Source organism: Hydra vulgaris, chromosome 12 (genome assembly GCF_038396675.1).
Source record: "Hydra vulgaris chromosome 12, alternate assembly HydraT2T_AEP".
Classification (NCBI taxonomy): domain Eukaryota; kingdom Metazoa; phylum Cnidaria; class Hydrozoa; order Anthoathecata; family Hydridae; genus Hydra; species Hydra vulgaris.
The window spans coordinates 72,966,616-72,974,168 of record NC_088931.1 but is presented as its reverse complement, the minus strand read 5'-3'; positions in this window follow the sequence as shown (position 1 = coordinate 72,974,168).

Below are 7,553 nucleotides of genomic sequence, written 5' to 3'. Positions count from 1 at the left end.
ATATGATAGACAGAAATAGAATTACTTGATTCCTTACTTAAACCAAATAAAGGTTTTGTATTCATTTTTTTCATTTGGATTCAAGGAATAATGTTAGTAGTAATTAAAATAATAACTTATGCAGTAAGGTAGTTGTTAAAGCAATACCTTGTTTAAAAATTCCGCTTTTGCATATATTTAGGCCCTCTTTAGAACAAGGAATCTTTCCTAATAAATTTAAAGTTGCAAGGGTGATGTCAATACTAAAATCAGGAGATACTTTAGTTCTCTAATTACAGACCTATCTCCATTATTATCTCCATACTTTCATACTTACCATATCCATCTATAATTATCTCCATATTACCATAAATTGTTTGTACACATTTGTATTTATTGTCAATTATTACATTTTGTTAATAAAATTAGAAAACTATTATGGTATCATTGTTATTAAACATCAAATACTGCGTGGATTAAAAGTTATTTGTTAAAAAGAAAGCAATAAATTTCATACAAAGATGGTAAATCGACCAATATGAAATATTATATGATATTTCTTGATGATACATATTGGGATTACTGCTATTTCTTATTTGTATTAATGTTTTAAGAAAAGTACTCAACTAGATACAATTTTATTTTCAGATTACTAAAATCTATTCTATGCAAATAATGATATAGCCTGTTTGAGTCTGTAAAAAAGAGCTATTAAATCTTACCGAATATTTAATCCAAACAAGTTTTTACTAAATAAAACCAAAACGAAATGTACAATCCATCATTTTCACAATTAAGATAAAATTTCCTTAAAACTTCCAAAACTTTGTATTCCCAATCAAGACACAAAAAGAGAAATTGCATTGAAATTTCTCGATGTACTTCTTGATCAAAATGTGACGTAAAGAGATCACATGAAAGTCGAAAATAAAATCTCTAAGAATATAGGCTTACTTTGTAGAGCAAAAGATTTTTTAAATCCATTTTGTCTAACACTTTTTTATTTCTTGTTCATTCATTGTCATCGAAATAACACAAACATTGCTTGGTGCAGTACAAAAAAAAGAAGAAGTAGAAAAAAGCTAATTAAAAAACAAAACCATCCAATCAGAATCATTTTCAATGTGGGCTGTTTTACACATTCTCAAGTATTATTTATTAAGTCAAATATAATAAATGTTTACTAAATCCTCCAAAAATATTTTAATTGCTATTCAAAATAAATCAGAACAGATACTTAACCACTTAACCACTTAACCAGGTTCTCAAACAATTACATTAGTTACATTCAGCCCAAAAGTCGTTCAGCGACTGAATTTTCAATTTCTACTAGCGGACCAAAAGTGTTAACAACAAACTTAAAAAAGTTGTTGCTTAAAAATGCTTAATGAGTATAAAATCAAGACTTTTCTTTGATAATTCATCTTTTTAGACTTTTCTTTGATAATTCATCTTTTTTGTATAAAACTTTAAGTACTGCTAGTTGAATACCGTGTGGTATATATAACTGATGCTCAATTTGTGAATGTTGTCTAAATTGTTCAATTACTGCAGCACCTTCAGTAATTTTGACAACACACGCTTTTATAGTAAGGTTAAACAAAGCCAGTTTAGACTTTAGAATTTCGAAACAGCTACCTATAGGAACTTTTCCGTTTACTCAAAAAGGCCAAGATTATAAAACTTACCAATTGCATGAACGTTAACATTCATATACCGCCATTTCCTCAGTGATTTCCATTCGTCTACTGTTGAACCGAACTTCATACTTTTGTACTTTTAGAAATGGCAATTCATGAGTCATTTCCTTTTTTAAAATTCCTCTTTTGTCCGTAAAAGCAGTATCAATGAGAATAAGTTTAAAAAAACTCCTTAATATGCAAAACAACGCAGTCAGAGTTATATCCAATGTTAGCCGTTTTACACATTGCCAACCACTATTTTCTAAGCTAAATATGCCAAGTTCTTACCAAATAAATATTTGTCATCTTCTAATTTGAAACCGACTGTCGGCTATCGGCAACTGTCAGCTTTTATATAAATGAGTAATGTTTGCTATTCTCCAGCATAACGATACAAATTTTAAATGAAGTGTCAATCAAATAGCTTAAAAGAGTTTCTAGACGTTGACTAGTAAACGTGGTAAGTTTAAGTAATCTCTGTGATTTTATTATACGCTTGAAGTCTACCATTTCAAAAATTAAAGAGAAGTTGTGTTTATGTACCACCTCTAGTTTTTTGCAGTATGATTTACTTTCTATAATTTACTCTAGTACTTTCTTATAGCAACAGAAAATTTTAAATTGATTTTCTTTTAAGTTTATCAGGTTTACTTGATGATAAAACGACTTCTAAAATTGTTTTCATTCTCTCCACGCTTTTGCTTTGTTGTTTATTAACCTTTTAACATGTTGAGGATACTCAACATGTAATACTTGCCTGCATTATTTTTTTAATGTTATTTAGTAGTGAAGTTTAGTCGTGAGGTGTATCATCAATATTCAATATAAAAACATGTTTAAAAAATAATTTATGAATCAATCAATTTTAGAGGTTCATTGGTATTTTGGTAATCTTCATTTTTCCATATTTAGATTTGCTTAACTAAAATTATTACGCAAGTAGCTAAAATTAGAAGTAAATAGAATACCATAATTATTACTAGATTACATTTGGTGGCTTGAAGAAGAAATAAATAAAAGATGAACTCAAAATTTGCTAGAGTTTGCTATCAAGGCTTGGTCACCACACAAGGAAAAATACATTGCTATTCTAGAGCAAGTACAGCATAAGCCACTAAAACAATCACGGAAATAAAGCACTAGGCATATGAAGAAAGGCTCCGTCATCTTGGCTTAACTAAACTTAAAGAAAGGAAATGTGATCTGATTCAACAGTTTAAATTTTTAAAAGGTATTGACCAAATCATTTTTTGAGAACTCTCAAGTCTACGCACCATTGATCTCCAATTTGCAAATTGCATCGAGATACAATTTGAGTGGACGTTATCTTCAACTTGAACGTCAAATAGTAAAAAACTGCAGGGAAAGACTCAATTTCTTCAATAATCGCATCGTCAATATATGGAATACGTTACCTTTAGACGCCTTAAGGGCTGAATCATTCAACTCGTTCAAAGATAGTGTTTACAAATTGAAATTCAATCTAGATAAATGATCGGACACACGAGTGTCTTTTCAAAATATAAGAAAAAATAGCAATGCTAATCTATATTGGTTAAGTTCTTGCAGTGTGAACACGACTATTTTAGAAGAACACAAATTAGGTTTTACACTGGCTTTCATATAGTCAAAAGCTTCTTTCACAACGACAGAAAAGGTAATTGTATGGGGCCCGTAATTTTTAAGGGCCAGACGTACCGGTTAATAAAAATCTCTAAACTATCGATTTTTTTTTAATTTTCAAAAAGGTTTTACAATTTCAGGTTACAATCTGAAACAAGTGCTCCAAAAAACAGATGTGAAAAAAAGATATTTAATCAAAAATAAGATTTAACTAAACGACCTCAAACGTAAAATTAATAGAAGATAGCAGATAATAAATCAACCAATGCGGAAACAGGAAAGTTAGGGACTTTTGTGAAATTTTCAAATTTTTTCCAATTGGCGTTTCAAAAGATGTTTTTATTTCTGGTTACACAGAAACTTGAAAAAATTTCAATGACATAGATATGGATAAAATAGATGGCAAGTTTTTACAATGATCTCCTATTATAGAAAATGAAAATTTAAAGGATGCACAAGAAGTATTACTATAATAGTGGGTTACCTCCTGAATTAAAGTGAATCGCCCCCCGGTTTATTAACTTCACCAAAACTTAATAAGTTTTTTCTGTCTCATTAATAAACTGTTTTTAACTATTTATTCTTGAAAAATTTAGTTTGTTTATGATAGAAAATATCATCCTGATATAAGATCTTATCATCTTTACAAAAAGTTGGAGCATGACCTACTTTATAAACGGCCGAATATATTGCATAAATAGGCCGAAAATTAGAAGGCCAGTTTTTCAGTATTTTAAGTTTTTGTGTTTTAAAATGTAAAATAGTTTTAAAAGTAATGCTTAACGTTTCCAAAGTTTTAAGTTTATTAAGTATTCCTTATTTAATGTTTTTTAGGCTAATTCATTTGTGTTAAATATTAAATTAGTAATACAATTATCAAGTATTAAGTAAAACTATATTTTACAGTTCATTTCAAATATATAATTTTTAACATTTAAAATATAACAGATGCATTTATAAAATAGCATTTGTAGTTGAGATATTAACGATATTGAAATTATAAACAAGTTTGTAGTTAAAACAATTTATTTGTATAAACAATTTATATATATAAAGTATTGGACAAAACATTTGCAACCAACATCGAACAATGCTAAAAGGTGTTCCTAATTTTATATATCTTAAAAACGAAACGAACTATACTACCACAGCAAACAGTTCAGGAGTCTGGAGTCATAGCATGCCATGACATGAGCAATCAGCTGACAGGTGACAGCACACAGGCAGAATTTCGTTGACAAGTGCCATTTTGCAGCGGACAAAACAAGTGCAACTTTTTTGGTTTGTTTCATTTTCTTAAGTCTGGTCCGTGTCAACGTCACGGAATTTTTTTGATAATTAATGGAAGTATCCAGATGTTTCCAGAAGTTTCCAGAAGTTTCCAGAAGCTTCCAGAAGTTTCCAGAAGAAGCATCTGGAAGCATCCAATAGCATCCAGAAATATCCAGAAACATTCAGAAGCATCCAGACGAATCCAAAAGCTTCCAGAAGCATCAAAAAGAAGCATCTAGAATATTCCAGAACAGGTTCACACAGGTTCATTTTACTATATAAGAGACATGTAAATCGACATGTAATTCAGTCAGTATATGGAAGTCAATCAATCAGTATTATCAAGACAGTTTATCGAAGTGAGTTTTATCAAAGTGTTTTATCGAAGAACATCAATACAAGAAGTGAAATACAACAAATGTTTCATTACATCAATACAGTCCACATCCAATCAAGACTTTGTGTTCTTATTATTGTATCATCACAAGGTAAATGTAACACGGTAAGCCTTGAGAAGCGTGATTATTTATTTTTATTATTTTTATGACTTCAAGTGCAAAAATGGCTCCCGACAGTATTGGATTGGAACTAAGAAATAAAATTATTGGCGATTACGTAAGTGGAATGTCACAAAAAAGTATTTGTGATAAATATCGCGTGAAAAAATGGACCGTATCAAGACTATGTTCTAAATATCGTTCTTCGGGGAAGTTGGCAGCAGATAACAAAGGCGGAAGACCACGTTCCACCACTTCTAAAGAGGATTCTATGATCGTCAGATCCGTCAAGAAGGATCCCTGGATATCATCAGTCGAGATACAAAAGCAATTAGAGCTGCCTGTATCGGACCAAACAATCAGACGACGTGCTATTAAAACCGGATTGTTTTCTCGACGCCCTTCAAAGAAACCGCTGATTTCACTAAAAAACCAGAAGAAAAGACTCCTGTTTGCCTCATCTCATGTACTGACTGAAATGTGCAGAAATGGCAAACTGTCCTGTTCAGTGATGAATCGAAGTTCAACATCATTGGGAGCGATGTCATTTGTCGTGTACGTCGACCGGCCGAAAAACGCCTTGATTTACGTTACTGCCATAAGACCGTGAAGCATGGTGGGAACAATGTAATGGTCTGGGGGTGTTTTTCTGCTAACGGTCTAGGTCCAATACATCGAAACAATGGAATAATGGACCGTTTCATGTATAAAAATATCCTGAAATATGTTATGTTACCTCATGCTGAATGGAATATGCCAATAAAATGGGTTTTTCAGCAAGACAACGATCCAAAACACACTGCAAAAGCAGTCAAGCAGTGGTTTCAAGACAACCACCTATCGGTGATGGATTGGCCGCCTCAATCTCCGGATCTCAACCCTATCGAGAACCTGTGGGAGATCGTCAACCGCAGAATTAATCGTGAAGGTGTTCGTAATAAGGATCAACTGTTTGAACAAATCCAAAAGGCCTGGGCAGCGATTCCACAAAGTTTCATTGATCATCTGATCAAATCTATGCTTCGAAGATGCAAGGCTGTGATCGACAACAAAGGATTCGCCACGAAATATTGATAGCGAAATACAGCTTGGTCAACATTTTGTCGAGTTGCATTTGTTTTGTCCAGAAGGAAATCAACTTTTTTCCATACTTTTGATTAATTTATTAATTTTCGTGTACAAATAATAAACTTTGTGATGAATAAAACTTGAAGAACTTTGTCTCTAAACAGTTACATAGTTATTTCTCTAAATTGAAAAAATGCAGCACTTTTATATAAAGAAACTAAATTAGCATTATTTGGTTGCACTCGTTTTGTCCGATACTGTGTATATATATATATATATATATATATATATATATATATATATATATATATATATATATATATATATATATATATATATATATATATATATATATATATTCACTACATTTCTTATTTTATTTTTTCTCTTTGTCTCCTTTTGAAAGATAATGCAGTATCTTTATGTTTACTCCCACTTACAATCTTTTGTTCATTATTATAAAAAATATTTATTACTGTTCGATTAACAAGAGAAAGTCCCCACTCAAAATGACTATCACAAAGAAATTTTTGGTTCAAATTATATTCATATAAAATATTTTCGCTAACTTTTCTGATCTCAAGAGTTTCCAACGTAAGTAGACTTTGTTTCACTGCATCAAGCATAGCAAAGCAACTAACAACATGACTTGCAAGTAACTTTGAGGGGTTAAGAGACCTCCTCTGGATACTAGGTCAATATATTCTGCATCAATGCCAACGACATCACTTTTTAGCAATTAAGTACACAATTCACATTTCAATTTTTTAGGTAACTTTCTGCATATATATCCAGCAATAAAAATTGTAACCTCTTTACCGTCTTCATCTAACTCACTTTTCTGAATTTCATTATTAAAAAGTTCTGAAATTGGAAAAAATTAAAAATTCAGATTCACTTCTGAATGAAAAGGTTTTAAATCCAGTTGCCAAAAGTCAAAGTTCTCTTTTAATAATAATCTCATTTGCAAAATTTTCTCAGAAGTAATTACTTCGCGTAATCCAACTAGAAACCTGCCACCACTCATTTGGCGATACTTTGAAAAATGTCGCTCTAATGGATCACTTTGGAAACGTGAGGTTAGAACATAATTATATCCTTCAAATAGAAGATCTTCAATTAGACTTGAATTACTTTGCAATGTTATTACTAGTGCATTAGAAGTCTGAGTTGTGAGACAATATCTTTCAGTGGAACTGTACTGTAAAGTTTGCCACTCTTGAACCCAGTGAGCAAGTGCACGTAAAAATTGTGGCTTACCATCCCCCATAACAGCTGCATTTCCTATAATATTATTAGAGTATTTCATTTTTGAGTTGGATACTACCCACCATAAATTAAAGAGTTTTAAAAATTTTGATGCTGAGTATTCATTAGGAAAATAACTTTGAATTACAGCTGAAGTTGTTTCATGGAATATATTTAGTGCCAA